Source organism: Amphiura filiformis, unplaced genomic scaffold (genome assembly GCF_039555335.1).
Source record: "Amphiura filiformis unplaced genomic scaffold, Afil_fr2py scaffold_186, whole genome shotgun sequence".
Lineage (NCBI taxonomy): Eukaryota > Metazoa > Echinodermata > Ophiuroidea > Amphilepidida > Amphiuridae > Amphiura > Amphiura filiformis.
The window spans coordinates 87,683-100,489 of record NW_027305650.1 but is presented as its reverse complement, the minus strand read 5'-3'; the positions used below and the strand labels follow the sequence as shown (position 1 = coordinate 100,489).

Here is a 12,807-nt window from a genome sequence, read left to right as displayed (position 1 = left end):
GCTGTTAGACATAGAAAAGTTACCTTTTCCTCACAGTTTCTGTATATCTGTCTGACAACTAATAGTTGCTTTGCTTTAAAATGATACTAGAAAGTTAGAACAATCACTTAGATACATTTTGATACCAAGATGAATTCATTTTCATGAGTAAAAGTTGAGTTATGGCAGTTTATATTTCCCTACCCTTAATATTGTCATATTTACGCTGTTAGACATAGAAAACGTACCCTTTTCTCACAGTTTCTGTGTATCTACCTGACAACTAATGGTCGCTTTGCTTTAAAATAATACTAAAAAGTTAGAACAATCAATTAGATATACATATTGAATTGAATTAAATAGAATTAATACCAAGATGAAGTCAATATCATGAGTAAAATATTGAGTTCTGATGATTTATTTCCCCTACCCCTTAATATTTTTCTATGTTATGCTGATATACGAGGGAAATCAACATCAGTTTTGTTGGGTTGTTGGGTTTTTTAAACATTTTTTGTCTTTTTCCCAGTGGTTACTCACGTCCTACACATAAATATTCAAAATATTACATCAATGGAAACTTAACGGATTTTGTAAATGGAAGTTGGTGCAGTGTAGTGACATATTAAGACATGTACACACACATTCATCCCCTCCCCCACATACCCTATGTACACCCAGCACCCCACACACACCTCGTCCCACAGACACCCCAACGAACTCATACATATTATAATGATTGGAACTGTTACAATAATGTTTCCCTTGATATGCTTAACATTAAAAACAAAATAAAACATTAAAATTTAAATTAAAAAATTAAAAATGGAAACTGAATCAATTTTGAAAATATAAAGTGCTATAGTTGTGAGATTTGAGGCCAATGTCAAACTTTACACATATGGTTAAAAAAAATCAGATTACCACTCATTTATGGACTATATACTTCCAAATATGCTCAAATGAAACCTGTTTTTGTTTAAAAATAATACTAGAAAGTTAGGAAAATCATTTAGCTACATATTGATACCAAAATGAAATCAAAATCATGAGTAAAAGTTGAGTTCTTGGAGTTTATATCTCCCCTACCCCTTAATTTTGTCCTATTTTTTGTGATTTTATGCGATTATACGTCCATACATAAAATGACCTGTAAAAAAAAGTGATACCACAATTTGAGTCCACTACCTACCTAGCAGTGATCTAGAGGGTCCATACTAACTACCTATGGTGTCAAACCTTGTATGTAGTGGGGGATGAACGAAGTCATTTTTTTGAGGTTGCTGCTCCTGTACTATCACTTTCTAGCTAGTAAACCAGCTGAATTTTTCATAGATTTTGCGTTGCTAATAGAACAACCGTGAATTTAGTGTCACCCCCTTGGGAGTAGCGTAGAAGCGCACAAATCCCAGGGATTCTGCACTGGAAATTCGCAGGTACGTAAAATGTCATTATTTTATCTTATTTAATGTTTATATTCGCACAAAATGGGCATTTGCAAAATAACAACTTTTTTCTTCTCCTAAACCACGTAGATAATCTTATAGTTACAAATCACGATGCCTTTTTCGGCACTTGAATTTTTGTTTTGGTAGTAATGAATCAAAATTCGTCACCCTTGCTTGCGCTTCATGTAGTTGTCCACCATAGAGGAAAGAGATAAACAGAGAAAGTACTATACGTCGAACAACTGAATACATGCACAACGTACGGACCAATATATTTTTGTAAACATTTTAGGCCTATAACAAAATGTATATTTTCGTACAATTGTACAACTATCGTTTCTACCCTAGGCTATGATATAGGTAACCCAGGGCCAGGCAAACCTTAGTTAACACATTTGCTGGTCAGCCAAATTCGCCGACAATGTCAATGCATTTTTACATAGAAATTTAAAACTTGTGCCCGAAGAAAGAAACCTACATAAATATGTTTTCTATACTTCACTTGACCCAAATAATTTTATATGGTGATAAGTCACCCGCACATGGAATTTCAGAGGGATTTTGATAGCAGTTCCATTAAAAAAGCTGCTATCGCCATGAGACTAAGATCTAGAAACACCCCGAAATGCCGTTTTGGGAATTTTGCTAGATGAATCTTTTTGATGAAAGTCAGGCTTTGACAAGATGTAACTTTGCTACGGAAAGTGCTATGAAAAAAAGGTTTTCAGTTTTGGCTTTGTTTACTCAAGGGCTTTAATTTGATATATAAAATGATGCAGTTTGATGGCAAATTTGGATTCACCTAGGATACCTATATGATAGGTATGTTCATAAAATTTTGAAGTTCAATATTTTTAGCTGAAAGTTCTTTCATTTGAAAGAGAATCAAATTACCTAAACAATAAGGGGTCAATCAAGTTACAGACAAAAATAGTGTCACCAAATTGTCCAAAATTTTGTGTGTGAAATTGTGACAGCAGGCACATGTACAATGTACACCAGCCCTCGAATTAAGGATCTGAAGGGGCACGGCAACTTTTTTAGGGCAAGTTGATAATTGCCGTGGATTTTCACTGAAAAGGCAAGGCAGCACGGCAATTTGTAATATATCAAAAGGGCATCAAGGCAACTGTTGAAAATTTGAGAAGGGCACCAAGGCAATTTTTCAAAAGCGAATAGATGCATTGCCGTCAGCTGAATTCGACACCAAAGTAAAATTCGACTCTCAACTTTACGTAGGGGTAATGAATATTAATTCACAACAAACTATTGTGTATACTGCGATTGATAGCTGGGTTACGATGCTCAAAATAGCGATCGTGTTCAATATTTTTGATCTAATTTTCCACAATTTTGCGGGGATTTAACCAGTACTTAAATGATTTTATAATGAAGGGGCAGGGCTGGCGGCTAGGGCACCCACGGCAACTTCATTTAGGGGCACAGCAAGTGACTGCCGTCGGTAAAGGACATATTTTGAGGGCATTGCGGCAATGGGGGTGGGCACCCACGGCAATATGCCGTCGGTGCGTGGGTTAATTCGAGGGCTGATGTACACTACTGAATGTGACCCCAGATGACCTCCTATTCTTTACTGTAAGAAAGCTGTTTTGGATGGTCTTGATTTACACACAAATTGCTTTTGAGCTAAATCGAGTGTCGACTTGGTGGAACATGGATTGCACTATGTGATAGCTTATGAATCCATTATTATGCCAGTACCAACATAAGTCAACATCACTTAGGGGCGCACCATTAGATTTCCAGGGGGGGCATGGGAGTTTTTTGAAGAAAAAAAACTTTGCCCACTAGTGAGAAAAAAAAAAAAAAACTTTGCCCACTAGTGAGATGAAAAAAAAAAATTTTCCTCACTGATGAGTAAAAAAAAATTTCCCCACCCAGCTTTGTATAAAAATTTACATTAAAATTGAAAAAAAAAAAACTTCGCAGGCGAAGGCGGCGAAAAAAAAAGTGGTGCTCTTGGAGGCGAAAAAAACCCCAATTCCGCCTTTGGCGGCAAAAAAAAAAAAAATTCTGCCTGACCCAAACTCCCATGCCCCCCCTGAGAATCTAATGGTGCGTCCCTTAGGTTTTGGTTGTCAAAATTAGTTAATTTTAGTTAATTTTTTCCATTGAGCCCCACAGTAAAGCCATTTTTTGACTGTACAGGCACATTCCACTTCCCTATGGACGAATAGCGCCACCCAGTGTTTACTCAGAGGCTGTATGTCTCAATTTTGGCCCAGCGAAAATTATTTTTGGCGCACACAAATTTGCAATGCTGTATTACAATTAGTCAATTTGGGGAATTACTGAGCCAAAATTTTGCCAATTTGGGAAGAACATGTCTCATTTGGCGCACCCAATTTCCAGAGAGAGTAAACACTGGCGCCACCTATAGTGTGTGATGTGAGCCTGAACTCCTATGAGCTATAAAAGTTACCTGTTATCAAAGTGTCCGCAAAAAACTGGTCATCGCAAGTATCTTTGATGCTGAAAAGTCACGATATTCACGCAGGGACAGGCCGAAAACCTTACCTCGATCGTAAAATCCAGCCCATGCATGTCATAAATAATTCATTATTGTATTGTGTAAATGTCACTGATTGTGTCGACGTATTGTTATTGCACCTGTTACAGCAGAAGTCATGCTGAATTTATACTCGATCGCTGGATCACCATGTGAATTCGCTTATTAAAAAAAAAAACCTCTACGACCAGGTTGTTAAGCATCGAAAGCACGCTGACTGGCTTAGCAAATATCCAATTATTTTTGTAAACCAATCAGGTTAGACGTACTTTACTGGCGGGTCACATTAATTCATACCGTAAAAGGCCGTCGCCTTCATTGATTGGCTAACGATTGCGATGAATGGTATTTGCAACCAATCACAAAACGGGTTACAAATAAATAAGGCGCCCATCGGAAATTTTGTGTGACGTCATGCCACGAGGTAGCCGGAGGCTTCGCTTTTCTGCTAGCTTTAAAAGCAAGCGAGTGGTATAAAGTCAGTTTCACAGCTGTGATTTATGGAGCATATCATAAAATCTCTGAGCACATACACAGCGGATTTGACAGATAAAAATGACATTTGCAATTCTGAGCAACGGATTCCATGAAATTGAAGATTATGTAAGTTATTCTACAGGATCGGTAATAATTAACAGCTGGTCTGCAGTATTTGAAGTGCATATTGAAGTTTGTAAGTTTGTGACTTCGACGTTATGTGCAATAGATATTACAGGAAGCTTAAATTGGCACGCTTTCCTGCAATTTGTCTGTCGCCACGAAAGTTATTGGGAGTTCAGGGCACGTCACACCGAGTGTGACGTGACCTCGCTGGGCATAAGAAAGTACCACCAGTCAAAGTCCCCGTGTACTGTATGGTGTAAGTTCTCGCATATTCATGAGGGCCGATTGTTCGATCGTGCCGTGTCTAACAATCACGCCAGCGCTGCATGCCTTCGCGTATACGCGATAGAGCGTTGCGTGCTTTCGCGATTATGCGATAGACCATGAAAACACACGGTAATTGCGTAGCAGTCTCGCCTGTCGCATTTCACGGAACAATCGGCCCTCATTATCGGATGAGGCGGAGACTTTGACTGGTGGTACGCGCTCTGTAGTAGGCCTACTCTGTGTTGTCCACGTCCAACCAGGGAATAAATAAAGATTGGGAAGTGTTACTCTATATAAAAAGTAATACAACTATGGAAGCCGCCATTACCTTGCCATCAGTAGGCCTGGAACGTTGGAACACTACCGCGATTTCTACCGGCTGCATCGCACCCGTGCTCCGTGTTGCAGTAACTGAGTAATAGTTATGGTAATGAAAATAACCTGTAAAATCGCGGCTTGCTGCATTAGCCTGCATCCACAGTTAGAATTTTTCAAGCCTGCTACAGTGTATTTTAAAAAAAATGTTGAACAGATATTTTTAATATTTTAATGACATTTTTTTATCATGTTATTGATTACATCCCACAATCAAACTTGCCAACCGAATTTCATCTATGCAAAAGCACTACTACTAAATAACTAATGACTATCACATGCTCAAAACCAGCCAATCACGTGCGTGAGATTGGTCACTTTTTGGTAGAATTTCATGAGAAAAACCATCATGAATATTGCTTGCGAACAAGGAAATGCACGACCGAGCAATGTAAACAAGAGCATGACTGCATGAAACAAACTTCCATTTACGCTAAACTAATTCCTTCTTTACCATAACAAATTTTTTAATCAAGTTACGAAAGGATGAAATTTAAGCTTCTATGACACTCACAAATTTTGTGTGTTTTCATGCTGGTAAAAAGTCATTTTTCAAACAGCTATAACTTCCGTTCGGTGGCATGTATTCCCATTCTGAAAACTGTAGCGACAGCCCGCCATCTTTAATTTTCCGAAAATCATCAATCGGCACTTTCCGGATCTTCAAAAAGCTTGTTTTCATTCATAAATCCACCTCGGCTTTTTCCGATGGCTTCCGAATTTTGTCATGTGCTGGGCTCATGAATAATTAATTAGGTGGACTGGCTGGTTTCAATTGGGGTCGTGCAGTGGCGCCATTGCCGGTCCATGTAATTTGGTTCCCGGTAGCTTCTATTGCAAAATCCTGCAGTGGCAATGGGGCAAGTTTGATTGTGCATCCAAACGACCAACAATCCCGCTATTCTGGCCAAGATATAGGCCTACAAGAAAATACTGTTTCAAACACGAAAATTAACCCAAATTTACACGCCTACACGTAAGACTTGACAATAGTCTATTTATATCATTGTTGTCAAGCTCGAGGTGATTGACCCCCGATGATTGACAGTTGGGAACGCGTAACTGTACGCGTAGCCATGGTAGCGGGGGTGCTAACCATGTAACGGACATGCTGTTAGCACCCGTTAGCGCCCTATGGCGGCCCCCATACGTGTGTCAAATTTTGTGGTTCGTGGCAGCTTCTGTACAGCATCCCGTAGCGTGCAAATTAGGCCAAATGTGGAGAATCGGCGAATCACTGTCAACCCCCTGGTCCAACTTAGTTTTGTCAGCACATACATCGACTGTTATCATACTGAAATTTTTTTTCAATGGAACAATCAACATGACTCTCCACCAGGCTTCCCGTTAGTGTGCGTCATTGCGTCCAGACGCGTATTTTACAAATTTGGACGCAAGTTCACATGGCTAATATGCAACATGGTGGTATGTTATGTTATGTTAAAGATGGTATTATTTTTAAAGAAAACTCCAATTTGCATAATTGTTCATATGATGTTGAAGCTTTATGGATAGAGCTAAATTTGCCTCATACCAAGCCTATCCTTCTGGGTACTGTTTATAGGCCACCTGATTCTAAAGCTGAATACTTGGACAAGTTGGATTCAATCTTTCAAAATAATACCTCCCTTTATGATGATGTTGTTGTAGTAGGAGATTTTAATTTAGACATAAGTAAAAAAATAAACTCACGTAAAATTAATAATCTTTCTTCACATTGTAATATGCTTCAGCTTATCAATGATTATACTAGAATAACTGAGACAACTAAATCTAAACTAGACTTAATTTTTGTATCAAAACCTGATAAGGTATATTCATCTGGTGTTCACAGCCTAGGACTTTCTGATCACTCTCTTACATACTTAATTCGTAAAAATAAAAAAGTAAAGTTACCTCCTAAGATCATAAAATCTAGATGTTTTAAAAACTTCAATGAGCACAAATTTATTGACACAGTTAAGAAAACTAATTGGGATAAGATACTTATGTGTAATGATGTGGACAATGCCTATAAAAGTTTTCAAGACATGTTTGACCAAATTTGCAATTTGCATTGTCCTGTGAAAGAAAAAAGGATAAAGGGATCACTTCCTGAGTGGATTACAAGTGAATATATAAAGCTTTCTAAAGATAGGGATCATTACTATTCAAAAGCACATAAATCCAATAATCCTCATGATTGGGCAATGGCTAGAAAATTAAGAAATGATGTAAATAAACTTAATAAAACATTAAAGAAGAACTATTGCAATGATGCTATCAATAATAATATTAATGATTCAAAGAAATTATGGGGTACTATAAGGAAATTGATTCCTAAAAATAAGTCTTCTGCTACTAATGTTCAGACTAAGGATGGTTTTACTTGTAATGATGCTGAAACAGCCAATCAGTTTAATAGTTATTTTACTTCTATTGGTAATACGTTGGCTGATAAGTTTAATAATGATGATTGTAATAATGTTTTGTCTAATACTGGGGATTACATGTATGAAGATTTTCAATTTGATATCATAACTCCAGATTTCATCTTTGATCAAATTTGTAACTTTGCAAACAATAAGTCTTCAGGTATTGATAACTTCAGTATTAAACTCTTGAAGATAGCTGCACCAGTAATTTGTCACCCCCTTGCATATATTTGTAACCTTTCGATGTTCACATCTACCTTCCCAAGTGAATGGAAGAAAGCAAAGGTTACTCCTATATGGTCATTTTCACGGTAAAGGGTGTAACTTTGGATTTTTAACATTTTGATCCGTAGTTTTCTAATAAAGCCACAGAATTCCATGATTTTTGGCCACATAAGTCATCTAGTTAGCAGCTACCTTGGGTAGCATAATCATCTTCGGGAGTTACTGCGTTCAGTTTTAGCAGGCTTAAATGTACCTAATATTGCCATTTTGAAAAACTGTAACATTTTTGTAAAACCCTGTGTTTTCTTCAGTTAGTTCATGGATAATTTTTCTTATCCTGAAAGTACGGTCATATGTTCAGTAAACACTGCCACATTAGATTTAATTGTGAACAGCCCTGTATTTTTGAGAACCGGACTTCGATATTTTCGCTTCGAGGCTTCATTTTCCGTTAACAATTGTTAACAAACTTTGTGGGTATAGCTTTGGTTCATAATTCTTGGTTATTTCTTCACTTCTTCTTGATTCATAACAGTTGATATCTTAACTTGAAATGGGTAACAAAAATTAGTTGATTTGCAAGCTTTTAAAATTTTTATAAAATCTTGACTTCAAAGAGCCGATTTTCCGTTATCTTTTTTGAAGCCTCCGAAACAAACTGTTCAGCAAGCTTGGGCAAATATAAATAAAAGAGCTCATCCAATCTATTTATCAAAATGTAGCAAAGTAGATCCTCAAGTCACTTGTTTTTAAATCATGGATATATATATCACCGTTTGAAAATGGGACCCAATACAAACTTTCCGTTAACAATTGAAGCCTCCGAAACAAATGAAGCCTCCGAAACAACAGTAAACTTAATTATCATCTATGCATATCTAAATTGGTATGTTCCATATTGATATCTGCATTGTAATTGTTGCATGATATGTGCAGAATGTCATAAATTTAAAAAAAAATTGATATTATGGTTAATGCTTGAAAAATATACTGATATCCAAGAAAGCCCGTTTCGGAGGCTTCACATGCAAATAACACCATACTTAACAAATGGGTGAAAAAAATTATCATGTTATAAATCTGCAATATCTGCCGATAGAATCATTGATTCAATACACACAAGAAAATAACAGCTTAGATGATCCCAACAGTGTTGTTTTCAAAAAACTACTTCTGCCATGTTTAACCATTGTAAACATGAAGCCTCCGAAACAAAAAAAAAAATGACTTGCTGTGATAATTTAATTTTTGTCACAACTGAAATTCAATACTTAGAAGCAAAGCATGAAAATTGGTAATTGTGATATTTTTTACCTATTTTTTCATGTCAACTTGTAGTAGTTAGCCAAATATTTTACTTTTATGATCACCTGTGTTGTTAACTGAAGCCTCCGAAACACAAATCGCTTGAATTGCCAATTCTAAAAAATAACTCCAATTTCTGTGAAACTTGGCTGGGAGGTTCCTTTCATCAAGTAGTATTTGTACATGAAGTTAGACATTTAAATTATTTTAGGAACCCAATTAAAACTTAAAAAATATGTTTAAGGTTGGGAAATTTCCATTGCAAATGACCCTTGATGTTAAAAATTTTCAAAATTGCAATTACAAACATAGCAAAACATGGTATAAAATTTAACTTATATCTGTTGACTTACTTTGGAATGGGATTTCACATGTATTCCAGCTTTCATGTCATAATTTTCTGAGCTTATGTAAAATACATTTTTTCTTAGATTTTAACCAAAATGTTATGGAAATGTCAATTTTTTTATCAGAAATCAAAAGGTTTAAGCCTTGAAACACTATTTTACTGGAATTTAAGTTGCTTCTATGCATGATTACAGTAAACAGAAACATATTTAAGTGGTTTGAAATTTTGACCCTAAAAATCAAAAGTTACACCCTTTACCGTGAAAATGACCATATTCAAGAGTGGTGATAAAAATGATGTCAGCAACTTTAGGCCCATTTCAGTTCTTCCCTGTATTTCAAAGATTTTGGAACGTGCTGTACATGATCAATTGTATAATTATCTCACATGTAATAATATTTTGAATCCATGTCAATCAGGTTTTAGGAAGAATCACAGTACTAATACTGCTCTTTTAGATGTAACAGATCATATTCTCAATAATATAAACAATGGTAAAGTTACAGGTTCAATTTTCTTAGATTTAAAGAAGGCATTTGACACGGTGAACCATGACCTTCTTATTTCTAAACTTAAATCATATGGTATTAAAGGAAATGCAATTAATTGGTTTCACTCGTATCTTAGTGGTAGATCTCAGGCAGTAAATATAAACTCTACCCTTTCAGATTTTAAGGAAATTGGTATCGGTGTTCCTCAAGGTTCAATCTTGGGACCGTTATTATTCATTGTATTTGTTAACTCTCTGCCTGAGTCTGTAAATTCTAACTGTAAGTGTGTAATGTATGCTGATGATACAACTCTTTTACTTAGTTCATCTGATCCCAATATTCTGCAAAATGATCTTAATGCTAACCTGAATAACATTGCTGATTGGTTCCAGGCCAACAATTTAACTCTTAACATAAAGAAAACTAAACTGATGTTATTTGGAACAAGACAAGCTCTTCATAAGTTTAACAATGTTTCTCTTGTCTATGGAAATGAACAAATTGAAAGAGTGGAAAAGTTTAAATATTTAGGAGTTACCTTTGATTCACATCTATCATGGAATGAACATGTAAATTATTTATCTTCTAACATATCCAAGCGTATAGGAGTTATTCAGAGAGTAAAGCAATACCTTCCATGGAAAACTGTCAAAATGCTTTCAGAAGCCCTTGTCTTTCCTCATTTTGACTACTGCAGTTCTGTTTGGTCCAATTTCAGTGCCTGTCACAAAAATGAGCTCCAAATTTTGCATAATAGGCTAGCCCGAGTTTTGCTCTCTGCAGACATTAGAACTTCAGTAGACAATATGATGAGGGAACTAGACTGGGTTAAACTTGGCTGTAGATGGGAGCATCAATTACTTATTTTAACTTTTAAATGTCTCACACAAATTGCTCCTAATTATCTTTCATCTCATTTTACTTTCACTCATTCTACACATTCCAAATGTACAAGGGGTCAGTCTCAAAACAGTTTGGTTGTTCCAATATGGAAAACCTCATCTGGAAAGAAAACTTTCCTTTACAGATCTTCAGTTGCTTGGAACAATCTTCCTCCAAATCTTCAGTATCAATTTTAATTCAATGAGTTTGGGTGGATTCAAAATGCAATTGGTCTGCTGTAAGTTTTGTATTTATATTTTGAGCTCAACATTGCTGCATTTTGTTTTGTATCATGCATGTTTGGTTCTTTCATTTTGTATAATATATATATTTCTTATTTTGTTATTATCATGTTCATGTATTATGTATATATATAATTTTAATCAGGTCTTCCAGGGAGACCAGTACATTTGTATTGATGGAATTTCCTGAATAAATAACGAATAAATAAATAAATAATGAAGTATTTTGCGTCCATGTCACATGCATGTGGACGCAGGCAAAACTTCGAAATTTTATCATTAATTGATGATAAAAATAAGAAATTTTTATTCTTTTATATTTTTATGATAATAAAAGCCCCAAAATTTTGACCCACCTGCTAAGAATTGAAGTAAATTCTGCAATATTTGTAAATGCAACGTCAGAAAATCGTGCACTTTTTGCATGCTTTCCGAACGATCGCCGTTTGATGGCCTGGGGAAGTCCCGATTGATTTGTTTACAACTGAACACGTGCCGCTAACGTGCGGTTAATGTTTATTTAATTATTTATCACAACCTGACAATATTCAATTTTTAATATTTTTAAGTTTATTTTCTCATTAATAATCTAGGTTTCCTTTATTAGTAGGCCTATTATTGTTACGATGAATAAAAGCAATTTTAAAGGCAAAATTCAAATGATAACCCTTTTTCGTATTATTTGTGACAGCGCGCTAGTTTTAGCTTTGTAGCATCAACAGCACGTTAATTTAAAAAAAGAAATGCGGAAGTAAAATTCGAACGAAAATTTGTTCCAGATTGACAGACTTTGCTCATGTTTTTGCACCTGTTTTTGACCACGTTTCGGACCAAAACTGACACAGAAATGAAAAAATTACCATAGCGAATGGAGATGGAATATCACGGCGAAAATGCACTTTCATTTTTTTTTAACAATCAACATTTGATGAGGTGTAGACCAGGGGTACGTGTGTATCGTCATAATCATGAATTTCAGATGGACGCACAAAAATCTGTCTGGAAGATTGTGATGGTCAGTAAGTTCATCCGTGCGCACAGCATGCAGCATTCTCTTGGTCGGGCTGATGTTACAAAGGGGAAAATTATAGCCTTGTAAAACCAGTGTGCGCATGTGCAGTTCCCCTTTCTCGAGCTGGTTGCTATGTGCACGCTTGTGCAAAGGGGATGAAGGGGACAATGTTCCCCGATGTCCGACTGAGTGAATGCATGGAGATTGGGAGCCAACATGACACGGCGAACTAAACGGGAAGGTTTTACCCGCAGTAATTGAATTTGTGTGGTGGTACTTGCTATCAGGGAAACGTACACAACAAATTGCCACCGTAGCGACTAGCGAGATAGATGCCCAATATTTATGCATATTATGATAAAGGACGCGACGGTGAGATGTTTCTCACTAGCTTCATGGCTTTGCATATCGATTATCTTTTAAAATTAATAAACAAACAGATTGGAATTTTCAGATTCAGATGATGCCGGTACAGCATTCAGACCTGGTGACATCGCTCATCATATGCTCGAAGTTTCTTTTTGGTTGTCATGTTTGTGTACGCTCGCGCTATTTGCTCCCTTTTTAGTTTGATAGAAGGGCATGCTATAGTAGTACTAGTAGTGGGACTTGTTATCAGGTGGTGTGGAGTGCAAGTGTTTACAAACTTTTCCCAGGAACGCACTGTATAGTCGGGACTTGGGAG

General features: G+C 36.2%; 1 protein-coding gene across 1 annotated transcript in view; it reads left to right on the top strand.

Moving 5' to 3' along the window:
* Nucleotides 1-1,371: 1,371 nt before the first annotated feature.
* Nucleotides 1,372-12,807, top strand: part of LOC140145259 (acyl-protein thioesterase 1-like) — a gene marked incomplete at its 3' end in the record, with an annotated part of 98,792 nt that continues 87,356 nt past the window's right edge. The window contains exon 1 of the mRNA XM_072167026.1: nt 1,372-1,415. The remainder of the gene's footprint in view (nt 1,416-12,807) is intronic.